Consider the following 17,628-nt stretch of genomic DNA (forward strand, 5'->3'; position numbering starts at 1 on the left):
TTTCACTGAAACAATTCACAATTTATAATGTTTCCTGTGAAATGTAATTTTCTGCTTTACATAAAACAAAAGAGAAAAAACAAAAGTTCCTTGTGATCTTTTTTATATCTGTGGTATTAATTATAATTTGTTCTCTTTCATTTCTAAGCTATTTATTTGAAATTTCTTTGTTTCTTTTTTTTTAAGATAGCTACAGTCTTGTCAATTTTGCCTCCAAAATACAACTCTTACTTTGTTTATCTTTTTTCTATTGTTTTTCTGTTCTCTATTTCATTAATTCCTGATCTAATCATTCTCTTCCTTTTGCTAACTTTGGTCTTAATTTGTCCATCTTTTTTTTCTAATTCTTTAATATGTAAAATTAGTTTGTTTATTTGAGATTGCTATTCTTTTTTTAATGTAGATATTTATTGTTAAAAACTCTTACTGCTTTTGCTGTATCCTATGTTTTAGCATGTTATATTTTCATTTTCTTTTGTATCAAATTATTTTCTGATTTCTCTTTTGATTTTTTCTTTGACTGTTGTTTAGGAATGTAATAAATGTAAATTAATAAATCTTGGTTTCCACAGATTTATTAATTTTCCATTTTTGCTCCTTTTCAATCAATAATTACTGATTTCTAGTTTCATATCTTTGTGGTTAGAAAACATACTTGATATGGTTTAATTATAAAAATTGTATACCAACAAATTGGATAGCCTAGAAGAAATGAATAAATTCCTGGAAACATACAACCTACCAAGATTGAACCGTGAAGAAATAGAAAATTTGAACAGATCGATAATGAGTAAAGAAATTAAATCAATCAGTAAAAACCTCATAGCAAAGAAAAGCCCAGGACCAGCTTCTAAACAAAGTATAGAAGGAGTGTATCTCAATATAATGTTATATATGACATGCCCACGTTAACATCATATTAAATAGGAAAACATGATTTTTTTTTCCAAGATCAGGAGCAAGACATGGATACCCACTTTTGCCACTTTTATTTAACATGCTACTGGAAGTCCTAGCCAGAGCAATTAGAGGAGAAAAAGAAATGAAATACATTCAAATTGAAAAGGAAGAAGTAAAATTATCTTTACCAGATATGATCTAATATATACAAAATGGCAAAAGCTCCACCAAGAAAACTGTTAGACCTAATAAATTCAGTATAGTTCCTGTGGAGGCCAGGAAAATTAAGGCCATTCCACCTCAAGTTCCGCGTTAGCACAAGTACAGCCATCTCAGGCCCCTGTGCTTAACGCCGGTGGCAGGAAGTCCCATATCAGAATGAGACCAGAGCTCAATGCCCTTGAAAGCACCATATCAGGATGTAAACAGAACTTAAGAAATTCCTCCACCCCTTCTGGAGGTCCCCTAGACCAGCCCATAAAACTAAGCTGGAACCCCCCTCTCAGGGTTCCACAGCTCCGCTGCATCAGGTATACTTGGACCCAAGCTGGAGCTTGTAAATAAACCCTCGTGTGCTTGCATTGGTGTCGGCTCCTTGGTGGTTTCTCAGATTTGCAATCTTGGGCACAATATTTGGGGGCTCGTCTGGGGTCTGAGAGACCCCCAGGACTCTATCCAGAGGGTCCCACACCTGGTGAGTGCACTCAACTTTTTCCACCTTTTGCATGCATATTCTCTGAGAGCTCTAAACTGTACTTTTACCTGTAGGAATTCCAACCTGTATTGGGTGGACATTGGCTTAGGCGGATGCGCTGGTGGGCAGCGACTGGGGGTCTTGAGGAGACGTCCCTTGCCCCTGCCGGGAGGACAGGGTCCTCATCTGTAAGGGGGACGGGGTCCTCCTCTGTATGGGGGACAGGGGTCCTCGTCTGTAAGGGGGACGGGGTCCTCGTCTGTAAGGGGGACGGGGTCCTCGTCTGTAAGGAGGACGGGGTCCTCGTCTGTAAGGGGGATGGGGTCCTCGTCTGTAAGGGGGATGGGGTCCTCCTCTGTAAGGAGGATGGAGGTCCTTGTCTGTAAGGAGGACTAGGTCCTCATCTATAAGGAGGATGGGGTCCTCTTCTGTAAGGAGGACAGAGGTCCTTGTCTGTAAGGAGGGCCGACTGCCAGCTCTTCGGTTAACTTTCTGTTTTGTCTCCACGGTGGCACTGGAATGTTTGTCTGTGTTATTGGGTCCTTGTTAATCGTCATATTTGTCAGTGTCTTGTGTGGCCTGGAGACATAATGGGGCGGACACAAACCACTCCCCTGTCTCTTATGCTCTCCCACTTCTCGGACGGTAAGGAAAGATCTCATAATCTGAGCACAGACATATGGAAAGGGAAATTTCAAATTTACTGCATATCAGAATGGCCAACCTTTGACGTGGGATGGCCCCGAGAAGGAATTTTCCACCTACCTATTATCTTACAGGTTAAGGCCGTGATCTTCAGGGACAAACTGGACGGCCACCCTGACCAGGTGCCCCACATCCTGGTTTGGCAGGACATGATCGAGAATCCCCCTCCTTGGCTAAAACCATTTTTACCCCCCAAAGCAGGACTTACCTAGATCTAGCCCTGTGAAAAGCCCAAGAGACTGACTCTATGCCCCAAGTGCCCCTTTATCCGGTCTTCCAGGATTTCTCCCCAGAGGACCTGATTCTCCCGCCCCCCTACCGGGCACCCCTCCCCCTTTTACCCCTCCATTGGAGGCACTGGGGGCTACAGAAGGGGCGCCCCCCCCTGACGAGGGAGTCCCTGTGTGTAGGCCAGCAGCAGGGACACGCGGAGGGACCCACCGGGCGGCCACACCTCCAAATGTGGGGCCGGTGGACTCTACCACCCTTCCTCTCCGCACCATGGGGCCCCCCATGAGACTGGTGGACAGCTAATGTTATATAGGCCGTTCTCCACCAGTGATTTATATAACTGGGAAATCCAGAATGCAAAGTTCTCTGACAATCTGAGAGATCTAATCCGGCTTTTATTTTTATTTATTTATTTATTTTTATTTATTTATTCTTTATTTATGATAGTCACACACAGAGAAAGAGAGAGGCAGAGACACAGGCAGAGGGAGAAGCAGGCTCCATGCAGGGAGCCCGACGTGGGATTCAATCCCGGGTCTCCAGGATCGCACCCTGGGCCAAAGGCAGGCGCTAAACCACTGAGCCACCCAGGCATCCCTAATCCGGCTTTTAGATACTGTTCTCTTACCCATCAGGCTACTTGGGATGACTGCCAACAGCTCTTGCAGGTTCTCTTCACCACCAAAGAGAGAGAACGAATTCAGGTGGAAAGCCCAGACCTCATAAATGCTGCCTTCCCCTTATCCTCCCCTACCTGGACTACAACTCAGCTGAAGGTAAGAAGAGACTCCTGGCCTACCAGCAGACTCTAATGGCAGGTCTCAGGGCTGCCGCGTGCAAGCTGACCAATCTGGACAAGGTATATGATGTGATACAAGGTAAGGATGAGAGTCCAGCAGCCTTCTTAGAGAGAGTCATAGAGGCTTTTAGGCAGTGCACCCCTATGAACCCAGAAGCCCCGGAAACAAAGGCTGCAATCATCATGGCCTTTGTTAACCAGGCCTCTCTGAACATTAAAAAGAAATTGCAAAGAGTAGAGAGACTGGGAGAGAAAAGCTTGCAGGACTTAGTGATAGTAGCAGAACAAGTCAATAATAATAGAGAAAGTCCGGAAGAGCAACAAACCAAACTAAGTGACCGGCAGACCCAAAACCTGGCCAAGATCCTGCTGGCCACAACCATGGATGACTCACAGGAAAAACGGAGACACCTCAAGAAGCTGGCTTCAGGGACAGGTAAGGAGGATGGCCCTGGTCCCCATCAGGAGCGCCCTAAACTGAACAAAAACCAATGTGCTTATTGTAAATAAGAGGGCCACTGGGTGAAAGACTGCCCTAACAAAAGATCTAAGGCCCCTGCCAAGATCTTGGAGATGGAGGACCTGGACAATTAGGGGAGTTGGGGCTTGGCACCCCTCCCCGAGCCCAAGGTAACTCTCAGAGTGGAGGGGCAACCCGATGAATTCTTAGTGGACACTGGGGCACAACATTCGGTTTTATTACAACCCCAAGGGAAATTGGCAGGCAAGACTTAATCGGTGCAAGGGGCCATGGGCACCAAACAGTACTCATGGACTACCCGAAGAACTGTGGATCTCAGCATGGGTTGGGTATCCCACTCCTTCATGGTCATCCCTGAGTGTCCCTACCCGTTTAGGTCGGGATTTGCTCACCAAAATGGGAGCACAAATTCGCTTCCACCCCAAAGGGTCAAAAGTCCTAAACAAGGAGGGGCACCCAATTCAGGTGCTTGTCCTGAATTTAGAAGACAAATATCGTCTCCACCAAATGCCTTCAGCCCCAATGACTGACATTGACTTTTGGCTACAGGAATTTCCCCAAACATGGGCAGAAACTGAGGAAATTAGGCTGGCCCAGCACTGACTGGCCATATACATAGAACTAAAGCCAGGGGCAGACCCTGTCAGGGTTCGCCAATACCCCATGTGTCTCATAGTGCATACGGGAATCACATCCCACATATGGCGACTACTGGACTCCGGCATATTGAGGCCTTGCCAATTGGCATGGAACACTCCCTTGCTGCTGGTGTAGAAACCACAGTCTAATGATTACAGGTCAGTCCAGGACTTAGGGGAAGTCAACTGGCAAGTAGAGGACTCTCTAACCCAGATTGGGACCCCCCCCCGTCTGCATGACTGTCAAGAAATTTTGGCACAGGTGCATGGAATCAGAGCTGATCTCCAGGACCAGCCACTGCTGAACATGGAGGTCACCTGGTATACGGACGGCGGCAGTTTTGTCCAAGAAGGAATCAGACACGTGGGGGCAGCCATAACCATGGAAATGGAGAGGTCTTAAGAACTACACTACCCGGTCCAGGGACACCGACCCTGCCAGACACCCCCAACTATACTGATGCTGACTTACACTGGATCAAACGCTTGCCTATGACCCAATGCTTGCATGGCTGGTGGAGGGCTTTAGACTCCAGCATCATCCTGCCAGAGGAACTAGGATGACAAGTCCTATCCAAAATGCATCAGATTACTCATATGGGAACAAGAAAGATGGAAGACCTCATACGACATACATATGACAAAAGATCACTATTAAAGACTCTCAAGCAAAGATGGAGCAGATTGTGGCGAGCTGCCACACATGCCAGTTAACTAATGCCACTGCCCATGGATCTAACCCGGGCACCTGGCTCCAAGGGGACTGCTCAGGAGCCTACTGGGAAGTGGACTTCACTGAGTTAAAACCTGGAAAATACGGATACAGGTATTTACTAGTGTTTGTAGATACTTTTTCAGGATGGACAGAGGCATTTCCCACCAAACATGAAACGGCACAGACCATGACCAAGAAACTGCTGGAAGACATCTTACCGAGGTATGGTTTTCCTGTTAAGATTGGATCAGACAATGGACCAGGATTCGTCTCTAGGGTAACACGAGGAGTGGCACTAGTACCTGGGGCAGATTGAAAATTACATTGTTCATATAGGCTCCAAAGCTCAGGACAGGTAGAGGGGATGAACAGAACTTTAAAGGAGACCTTAACTAAATTAGCCCTGGAGACTGGTGGGGACTAGATGACTCTCCTCCCCTTTGCCCTATATAGGGTGAGGAACTCACCCTATAAGATGGGACTGACTCCCTACGAGATCATGTTCGGTCTTCCTCCACCTATTATCCCCAATTTAAAACCTGAGGTGCTTGCTGAGTTTGATGATCACCAACTCCTTTTCTCCCTCCAAATGTTACAAGGAACCCATGAACAGGTGTGGCCTAAGCTGAGGGCCCTCTATGAGACTGGGCCACCCCCAGACCCCCATCGATATCAGCCAGGTGACTGGGTATATGTCTGGAGATACCAACACCAGACACTTCAACACTTCAACTGGAAGGGCCCCTACATCATGATCCTGACCACTCCCACCACTCTCAAGGTCGACGGGATTACTCCCTGGGTCCACTACACCCACATCCAGCCAGTTGACCAACATGCTGTTCTCAGGACTTTGTTCCAGAACTACCTAGTCTGAGGTTGTCCTTCAAAACAGAAGGGGATTATACTTAGTCTTCTTACAACAAGGGGGATTATGTGCTGCCTTAAATGAGGAATGTTGCTTCTTCACTGACCACTCAGGAATAGTCCGAGAATGTATGGCAAAAGTCAGAGAAGGTTTGGCTAGATGTAAATGGGAACAAGAACAGCAACAAGGTTGGTTCTAATCCCCCTGGCTAGATGTAAATGGGAACAAGAACAGCAACAAGGTTGGTTCTAATCCCCCTGGCTCACTCTGAGACCAACCTGGACCCATGATTGGGTCCTTCCTTAGGTTCCTCTGAGAGGGGGAAATGTGGAGGCCGAGAAAATTAAGGCCATTCCACCTCATGTTCCACGTTAGCACAAGTACAGCCATCTCAGGCCCCTGTGCTTAACGCCTGTGGCAGGAAGTCCCATATCAGAATGAGAACAGAGCTTAAGAAATTCCGCCACCCCTTCTGGAGGTCCCCTAGACCAGCCTATAAAAACCCAGCTGAAACTCACCTCGGGGTCCAAGTCCCTGCTCCTCTGTGTTGGTTATACTTGGACCCAAGCTCGAGCTTGCTAATAAACCCTCGTGTGCTTGCGTCAGTGTTGGCTACTTGGTGGTTTCTCAGATTCACAATCTTGGGCACAACAGTTCCAGGATATAAAATCATTATCAACAACAACAGCAACAACAATACTCTATCACTGAACTGTTGAAACAGAAATTTAGAAAATTCCATTTATAATAGCATTGAAAAAATAAAATATTTCAGAATAAACTTCACTAAGGAGGTAAAACACTTATGCATTGAAAACTATAGATCAAGGATGAAAGAAGTTAATGAATATGCAAGTAAGCGGAAAGGCATATCATACTCATGGATTAGAAGGCTTAATATTAGGAAATGTTTATACTATCCAAAACAATCTATAAATTCTAAAATCCCAATGGCACTTTTTATAAAGATACAGAAAAAGTTCTTTAAAATTCATGTAGGAACACAAAATAACCAAAATAGCCAAAGCAATCTTGGAAAGAACAAAGCTAAAGCCATCATACTTTCTAATTTGAAAATGTATTACAAAGGCATAGTAGCTAATACAGCATGGTATACGCATTGAAGAAAAAGATTAATAAAGATTAATAGGACAGAATAGAAATCCCAGAAATAAACTCACATGTATACAGTCAAATGATCTTCAACAGGTTGCCAAGAATACAAAATGGTGACAGTCTCTTCAACAAATGGTAATGAGAAAACTGAATATCCACATGGAAAAGATTGAAATTGAACCTCTATCTTACACCATACAAAGATCAATCAAAACTTATTACAAATTTAAAGGAAAAACTTAAAACCATAAATTTTCTAGAAGAAAACATGGATTAAAATGTTGACATTGGTCTTGGCAATGGTATTTTGGATATGGCAATGAAACCCAAGCAATAAAAGCTAAAATAGACAAATAGAACTACATTAAATTAAAAAATGTCTACACATCACAGCAAAGGAAACAATCAAGAATGAATGTCAACCTATGCAGCAGGAGAAAATATTTGCAAATAATTTACCTGAGATGATGTTCATATCAAAAATATGTAAGAAAATTCTATAAATCAACAGGAGAAAAAGTAAGACAAATAGTCCAACTAAAAATGAATAAAGGGGGATGCCTGGGTGGCTCAGTGGTTGAGCATCTGCCTTTGGCTCAGGGCATGATCCTGTCTGGGATCAAATCCTGGATCAGGTTCCCTGCGAGGAGCCTGCTTCTCCCTCTGCCTTTGTCTCTGCTTCTCTCTGTGTGTCTCTCATGAATAAATAAATAAAATTTTAAAAAATAATAAAATAAAAATGAGTAAAGGACTTGAACAGAAAAAAATGGCCAACAAGTATATGAAAATGTGCTCAAATAAACTCTGGAGATCTATATAACATAGTAGCTGTAGTTAAGGACACACTATTGCACACTTAAAATTTTGTTAGAGACAGATCTCACATCAAGCGTTCTTACTGCACACATACACAAAAATAATAAAAAGGAAACACATAAACTCGTGAAGGCAATGAATATATTTATTACTTTGATTGTGGTGATACTGTCATGGGGTATGCATATGTCCAAATCCACCAAGTTGTATATACTAAGCATTTGAAGTTTTTGTATATCAATTATACCTCAATAAAACTGTTGTAGAAAAGAAAGTATAATTTGTAAACAATGTGAGCATTTGCCTTATCACTTCTTAAGGCTTTACTGAAAAATTAAATACTAGAAATCCATGAAGTGTCCTTATTGAAGGTCTGCTTTAAAATAACCTGAAGAATTAGTTTGCTCTCCAAGATCAAAGATGCGAAGATCTCCCTGCATTCCCAATGCTAAATGAAGATTTTATCACATACATACTTCCGTTTTGTTCCTTGTTTCTCTGCCTGGTTTAGTGACTCTATAGTTCAGAAATAAAACTTTGCTCATAATTTATCTTGAAAAATTTTCAAAGTTTGAGGAAAATTTTTCCTGTGGATTATCCTTTTTTTTTTTTTCACCTTTCTATTTATAACACCAACATGCACATACAGACACACACACACACACAGACACACACACAAGTACTCTCACATATCTTCAAATTATCATCCTTTTTAGCTCTAGTAAAATAACGTCACTGGATAGAAAAGAAAGAGTCACATATGTTTCCTCTTCTCCATTATTTTCATTCCCACTTCCATAGCTGGCAAAGAAATAGCACTTGACTATGATGGTCTGCATTTTCTGCCTTTCCTCTCTCTTACCTTCTATGTATTTAAAATATTCATAAGAAAAAATGTCATGGATTCATTATTTGTTTATAAGGGTAGAAGAATATAAACACACACACAAAAAATAAACCTAAGAGAACAAAAAAGCAAGATGCTAGAAGAAGACACATAAAAGTGATTCAAAAATTAAAAGATAATATAAAATGGTAACTAAAAGCCAATAAGCTTTTTATTAAAGATTTCATTTATTTATTCATGAGAGACACACAGAGAGAGAGGCAGAGACATAGGCAGAGGGAGAAGTAGGGATCTCTGTGGGGAAGCTGATGTAGGACTCGATCCCCAAACCCTGGGATCATGACCTGAGCCAAAGGCAGACACTGAACCACTGAACCACCCAGGCATCTCCTAACCAGCTTTCTGGAAAGCATGTAGCTGTACAGACGGCAGTGTACTCAGTCTCTCACACTGTCTGGGAGAGTGTCATTTCTGTTCTTTGTAAAGACAACATTTCCGGCCTTCATCTACTAAGCCCAAACTGTCACAGATGGAAGTCAGATGTAATTGAGAATCTGTCTTTTTTCCCATGTTCCGGAGGACAAAGTCCCTAATAAGGAATATAAAATTTGATGTCATTTTCTTTTGACGATACCTCAAAAAAGGTTCATTCAGATTTTAAGATGCTCACTTCAGTGGACTGAGCTGGAAATGAGATGCTGTGAAGTCTGTATGGAAATGACTTTTGGGTGAGTGAGGTTTTGAATGTCAATTCCAGTAGTTTCTATCTGCAAGGCCCTGAGCAAGAAGAACTTGAAACTCTCAAAGCTTCAGTTTTGTTTCCTGTCAAGTATGTTGTTAATAATACCATCTTCATCAGAATGCAATTAAAGAGAAATAAGATATATAGTACATAAACTCAGGACCTTTCCCTAGCTTATAGTAAATGTTCACTGAATGTTAAGTATTGCTTTATTCTTTAAAAAAAGCCTTGATCTTGGGACATCTGGGTGGCCCAGTCAGTTAAGCATGGGACTCATGATTTTGGCTCAGATCATCATCTCATGGTCAAGAGGTCAAGCCTCAGGTCATGCTCCCTGTTGAGTGCTCTTTCTCTCAAAAACAAAAACAAAAATGAAAACATTGATCTACCATGTGACTTCTGTTCACCTTGGTTTCCCAGCACTCAGATAGATCCTAGCAAACATTAGATACTCAGTGATTACTTATGGACACATGAAAAATACCTTGAGTTACATAAGTCACCTTTCATATTTATTTCTGGGAAATGGCATTTCTAAGTAATAATCAGTATCCAGCAGAAAAAAAGAAAACTGTAACATAATGTAACTTCTCACTTTGAAGGTCACCATATGAAATAAGAAATACCTCATACTAAAGGAAGAAAAATCCAAATTCAGTAGATTGCAATGTGATCTCATTGTTTTGGTTACAGCTATCATTTTGGAGCATGTTTTTGAAGTCAAGCAACTTCTGAATTTTTTTCCCGTTATATCATCTGGTGTTCTGCTTGCTCAAACCAACCCTATGAGATAGGTACTATTATTATCCTTATTTAATAGCAAAGGGAAACTAATGAGGTTAATAAAGTCTCTCAAGGTCACTCAGCTGATATATGTCATTTTGAATTTTTAATATTTGAATATTGTATGAGTATGTATGTGAGTATGTGTATGTTTAGGACTATTTTGTTTGTTTGTTTGTTTAGGACTATTGCAGTTTGTTGTGTATGTGTGTTGGAGTTTAATTTATTAACCTCATAAAATTGAAAACGTAGATTATTTTAAGCTTACAATTTAAAATTGCAAATCATAATTTATTCCCCTTTTAGTCTAATATATATTCCATTGAACAAGTTAAAATATTAAATTCTCCTAAATCATTTACGAATTTAGCTAATTAAATTACCATGACATTTTATTTTATTTTTACAGTTAACATGATATTCTAAAGGACTTTAATACCTCAAAGAGTATTCTTAAGATTTATCAAGCAAACCATTTCTATGCATTTAAAGAAATATTATAAATATAATAAGTCAAAACAATAAATACAGTAAATTAAATCCTCTTAAATATTCCAATATCATTAACAGACCTTAAACCTGATTACACTATGCGACCTAATCTCACACACTTAGTTCTGATTCCTCTTTCAAATGAAAATTATGCCTAATATTCTGAATATTCTCATATTTCATATTCTCTTAAAGATTAATCTTCAATAATAAACACAATAAGTATCCTGAAATAAAACAACCTCTTTCCAGGCTGGAAATACATTAATAGTGCTGAAAGATTCCAGCATCTTATTTCTAGAGCTTATTTATTTCTAAAATATCTGGAGTAATGAAGTTATTCACACACTTCATTGAGGTAGTTTTACCATTTTTATTGTTTCTGAACTTATTGGGAGAAAATTAATAGGAAAGATATAAATCAGTCATGTATTAGAGATTGAAAATTGGGACCAGTGTACCATAGACTATCACAATGATTTACCTGAATGTTCATCCTGTGGAGCTACTTCTTATAGTCATGTTCTCTGTTCTGTCTACCGTATCAACAATGAACTTTGAGCAAACACCTTTTATTTTGTATTTAGTTTCACAACTTAGTGCATCATCTATCCCTTGAATAATTTTAAATTTTGAATTACTCAAGTGCTTTAGTAATTTTTTTCCCCAATTTAACACCTAATTTGGATAGGTAGAATTCACACCACTCCCATGCTATGTCCACACCCACACATATATACACACACCGATGTAGGCATGCATACACACAAAGGCAATTAATGTATTTTCTGCATGACTAGCTAACCACCTTTTATCCAGTCACTTACTAGGTTGTAATAGAAATACTAACAGTTGTATTTATCTCTTTTTTATTTGAGAATACTCTCTCATCTATATCAGCTGTCTAATTGGCAATGAGTTTATATTTATAAAACATTCAATATAGAGATACATAATAAGCAGAATGCCAAATAACAAGACTAGTGAAATATTTAGGTAATAGCTATTACCTATTGACAGAACTGTGTTGAAATGATTCAGGTCAACACTGTGTTTATGACTGTGTAAAATTTATCAGTGTGATGCTGGGTGATTTTTATTTCTTAGTATGTTCTTATGCATTTCTCTTGTTTACATTAATTCTTATAATACAGAGATTTCATTGTATCTTTTTTTTTTCAGGAAGCTTTTTTTTCAGTCCCAAATTGGGATATTTATCCTACCAGTGGCCTTTCTGCTAATCCTAACTTAGTGACTGACATCCTGCGCTGATTGTGCCTTTTTAGCTAGCTTCTCCTATACTATGGTCTACTCCGAGATGGAGTTAGTGATTGGCCACTACTTTATTAGTAGAAGCCAGTATAAAGACTAAAATGTAATAAGAGATCAGAGTTATTTGCTAAATAAATGTAATTGTTACACAAAGCATACTTAGTTACATACTTCACTTCAATTAAATAATCATCAAACATTTTATAAGAGAACATAAAAAAAAATCTACCTATGGTTGGAAGTTAGTAGCTTCTGTCAATAAGTGAGGTTTTTGAGTATATTTACTAGGCCCTCCTGATCCCAGTATTGATATAAAATCATAACTATAAATAGCTAATACTTGTTAATGTTTCAGATCAGTGTAATAATACACTAATTATCCTAGTGAAAACTTCCAATATCACAGTCTTTAGTATATGTTCACAGGAAGCCTTTCCTAGGTTAACAGTGACAACATAGAATACGTTATAAAAATAAATTCCCACATCTGTAATTTCTTATGGTCTCTTTAGTAAAACTGATCTGTCTGTGGATTGACCTATATATGTTCCTAGGTTCTCCTTTCTCACATACCTCTCCCTAAAACTCCTATCTAAAAAAGAAATACATCCTCTTGCTGTCTTGGATTTTATTCTGATATGGTTCCTGGGTGTAAAACCACCTGGGATGCAAAAGAAAGTGTCAATTAGAATTATTGGTTTTTGTGGAAGCCCCTTTTATGATTTATTATGGCATAAACATTCTTGCTTTTTTCATACATATTTTTGTTTGAGTTAATGAGGCTTTAAAAGCAGAGTATTTTGGCACTTGTCGAGATATTTTAAATTCAAATATATTGTCAAGAAGTTAGTAAAAGTGATTTTTCCTCTTCCATCTTTCACTGGTTTTTGTCAAATAATGCTTAGGAAGAGAGTTTTAAAAACAACTCAAAGAAAATATTAAAAGACAAAATAATTAAGCAGTATTTAAAGGTAAGCAATATTTTCAAGCTTTCTCACAACTCTTCATTAGGATGAGTGAGTGGCTGAAAAGGAAGCTGTGGAAAAAAGTAATAAATAAATAAATCTGTTTATGATGCCTAATCTTTTAAATGTCACTGGAGTGCTTCCCAGGATAGCTTAAATTTTCAGGATGCACTGAGTAAACAAATGTGATTTCTTGGGGGGGAGGAGCAAGATGGCGGAAGAGTAGGGTCTCCAAATCACCTGTCTCCACCAAACTACCTAGAAAACCTTCAAATTATCCTGAAAATCTATGAATTCGGCCTGAGATTTAAAGAGAGACCAGCTGGAATGCTACAGTGAGAAGAGTTCGCGCTTCTACCAAGGTAGGAAGACGGGGAAAAAGAAGTAAAGAAACAAAGGCCTCCAAGGGGGAGGGGCCCCGCGAGGAGCCGGGCTGAGGCCGGGGCGAGTGTCCCCAGGACAGGAGAGCCCCGTCCTGGAGGAGCAGGAGCTGCACCGACCTTCCCGGGCGGAAGGGGGCTCGCGGGGAGGTGGAGCAGGACCCAGGAGGGCGGGGATGCCCTCGGGCTCCCCGGGACAGTAACAGCAACTGCGCGCCCAGGAGAGTGCGCCGAGCTCCCTAAGGGCTGCAGCGCGCACGGCGGGACCCGGCGGGACCCGGAGCAGCTGAAGGGGCTCGGGGGCGGCTCCGCGGAGGGGGCTGCGGGGCCCCGGGAGCAGCTCGGAGGGGCTCGGGCAGAAGAAGAGGCTCCGTGCGGAGGGGGCTGCGCGGTTCCAGGAGCAGCTCGGAGGGGCTCGGGCGGCAGCTCCGCGGAGGGGGTTGCGCGGCCCGGGAGCGCGAATCCAACAGCGCAGGCTCCGGAGCACAGGGCGCCGGGACACAGCCCAGGATCCCGCCTCCCCCGGGACAGGCAGAGGCCGGGAGGGCCCAGGACAGCGAGGACGCTCCTGCCCCAGCTGAGCAGATCAGCGGCCCCGCCCCGGAGCCTCCAGGCCCTGCAGACGGAGTTCCTGCCGGAGCTGAATCCAGGTTTCCAGAGCTGCCCCGCCACTGGGGCTGTTCCTCCTGCGGCCTCACGGGGTAAACAACCCCCACCGAGCCCTGCACCAGGCAGGGGCAGAGCAGCTCCCCCAACTGCTAACACCTGAAAATCAGCACAACAGGCCCCTCCCCCAGAACACCAGCTAGACGGACAAGTTCCAGGAGAAGCCAAGGGACTTAAAGTACACAGAATCAGAAGATACTCCCCGGTGGTTCTTTTTTTGTTTGTTTGTTTTTGTTTTTGTTTTTGTTTTTGTTTTTGTTTTGTTTTGCTTTTTGATTTGTTTCCTTCCCCCACCCCCTTTTTTTTCTCCTTTCTTTTTCTTTCTCTTTTTCTTCTTTTTTTTTTCGTTTTTTTTTTCTTTTTCTTCCCTTTTTTTTCCTCTTTCTCTTTTCTTTCCTTCTTTCTCTCCTCTCTTTTTCTCTTTTTCGCAATACAACTTGCTTTTGGCCACTCTGCACTGAGCAAAATGACTAGAAGGAAAACCTCACCTCAAAAGAAAGAATCAGAAACAGTCCTCTCTCCCACGGAGTTACAAAATCTGGATTACAATTCAATGTCAGAAAGCCAATTCAGAAGCACTATTATACAGCTACTGGTGGCTCTAGAAAAAAGTATAAAGGACTCAAGAGACTTCATGACTGCAGAATTTAGAGCTAATCAGGCAGAAATTAAAAATCAATTGAATGAGATGCAATCCAAACTAGAAGTCCTAACGACGAGGGTTAACGAGGTGGAAGAACGAGTGAGTGACCTAGAAGACAAGTTGATAGCAAAGAGGGAAACTGAGGAAAAAAGAGACAAACAATTAAAAGACCATGAAGATAGATTAAGGGAAATAAACGACAGCCTGAGGAAGAAAAACCTACGTTTAATTGGGGTTCCCGAGGGCGCCGAAAGGGACAGAGGGCCAGAATATGTATTTGAACAAATTCTAGCTGAAAACTTTCCTAATCTGGGAAGGGAAACAGGCATTCAGATCCAGGAAATAGAGAGATCCCCCCCTAAAATCAATAAAAACCGTTCAACACCTCGACATTTAATTGTGAAGCTTGCAAATTCCAAAGATAAGGAGAAGATCCTTAAAGCAGCAAGAGACAAGAAATCCCTGACTTTTATGGGGAGGAGTATTAGGGTAACAGCAGACCTCTCCACAGAGACCTGGCAGGCCAGAAAGGGCTGGCAGGATATATTCAGGGTCCTAAATGAGAAGAACATGCAACCAAGAATACTTTATCCAGCAAGGCTCTCATTCAAAATGGAAGGAGAGATAAAGAGCTTCCAAGACAGGCAGCAACTAAAAGAATATGTGACCTCCAAACCACCTCTGCAAGAAATTTTAAGGGGGCCTCTTAAAATTCCCCTTTAAGAAGAAGTTCAGTGGAACAGTCCACAAAAACAAAGACTGAATAGATATCATGATGACACTAAACTCATATCTCTCAATAGTAACTCTGAATGTGAACGGGCTTAATGACCCCATCAAAAGGCGCAGGGTTTCAGACTGGATAAAAAAGCAGGACCCATCTATTTGCTGTCTACAAGAGACTCATTTTAGACAGAAGGACACCTACAGCCTGAAAATAAAAGGTTGGAGAACCATTTACCATTCGAATGGTCCTCAAAAGAAAGCAGGGGTAGCCATCCTTATATCAGATAAACTAAAATTTACCCCAAAGACTGTAGTGAGAGATGAAGAGGGACACTATATCATACTTAAAGGATCTATTCAACAAGAGGACTTAACAATCCTCAATATATATGCTCCGAATGTGGGAGCTGCCAAATATATAAATCAATTATTAACCAAAGTGAAGAAATACTTAGATAATAATACACTTATACTTGGTGACTTCAATCTAGCTCTTTCTATACTCGATAGGTCTTCTAAGCAAAACATCTCCAAAGAAACGAGAGCTTTAAATGATACACTGGACCAGATGGATTTCACAGATATCTACAGAACTTTACATCCAAACTCAACTGAATACACATTCTTCTCAAGCGCACATGGAACTTTCTCCAGAATAGACCACATATTGGGTCACAAATCGGGTCTGAACCGATACCAAAAGATTGGGATTGTCCCCTGCATATTCTCGGACCATAATGCCTTGAAATTAGAACTAAATCACAACAAGAAGTTTGGAAGGACCTCAAACACATGGAGGTTAAGGACCATCCTGCTAAAAGATAAAAGGGTCAACCAGGAAATTAAGGAAGAATTAAAAAGATTCATGGAAACTAATGAGAATGAAGATACAACCGTTCAAAATCTTTGGGATGCAGCAAAAGCAGTCCTAAGGGGGAAATACATCGCAATACAAGCATCCATTCAAAAACTGGAAAGAACTCAAATACAAAAGCTAACCTTACACATAAAGGAGCTAGAGAAAAAACAGCAAATAGATCCTACACCCAAGAGAAGAAGGGAGTTAATAAAGATTCGAGCAGAACTCAACGAAATCGAGACCAGAAGAACTGTGGAACAGATCAACAGAACCAGGAGTTGGTTCTTTGAAAGAATTAATAAGATAGATAAACCATTAGCCAGCCTTATTAAAAAGAAGAGAGAGAAGACTCAAATTAATAAAATCATGAATGAGAAAGGAGAGATCACTACCAACACCAAGGAAATACAAACGATTTTAAAAACATATTATGAACAGCTATACGCCAATAAATTAGGCAATCTAGAAGAAATGGACACATTCCTGGAAAGCCACAAACTACCAAAACTGGAACAGGAAGAAATAGAAAACCTGAACAGGCCAATAACCAGGGAGGAAATTGAAGCAGTCATCAAAAACCTCCCAAGACACAAGAGTCCAGGGCCAGATGGCTTCCCAGGAGAATTTTATCAAACGTTTAAAGAAGAAATCATACCTATTCTCCTAAAGCTGTTTGGAAAGATAGAAAGAGATGGAGTACTTCCAAATTCGTTCTATGAAGCCAGCATCACCTTAATTCCAAAGCCAGACAAAGACCCCGCCAAAAAGGAGAATTACAGACCAATATCCCTGATGAACATGGATGCAAAAATTCTCAACAAGATACTGGCCAATAGGATCCAACAGTACATTAAGAAAATTATTCACCATGACCAAGTAGGATTTATCCCCGGGACACAAGGCTGGTTCAACACCCGTAAAACAATCAATGTGATTCATCATATCAGCAAGAGAAAAACCAAGAACCATATGATCCTCTCATTGGATGCAGAGAAAGCATTTGACAAAATACAGCATCCATTCCTGATTAAAACTCTTCAGAGTGTAGGGATAGAGGGAACATTCCTCGACATCTTAAAAGCCATCTATGAAAAGCCCACAGCAAATATCATTCTCAATGGGGAAGCCCTGGGAGCCTTTCCCCTAAGATCAGGAACAAGACAGGGATGTCCACTCTCACCACTGCTATTCAACATAGTACTGGAAGTCCTAGCCTCAGCAATCAGACAACAAAAAGACATTAAAGGCATTCAAATTGGCAAAGAAGAAGTCAAACTCTCTCTCTTCGCC

The sequence above is a fragment of the Canis aureus genome, chromosome 38 (assembly GCF_053574225.1).
Source record: "Canis aureus isolate CA01 chromosome 38, VMU_Caureus_v.1.0, whole genome shotgun sequence".
NCBI lineage: Eukaryota > Metazoa > Chordata > Mammalia > Carnivora > Canidae > Canis > Canis aureus.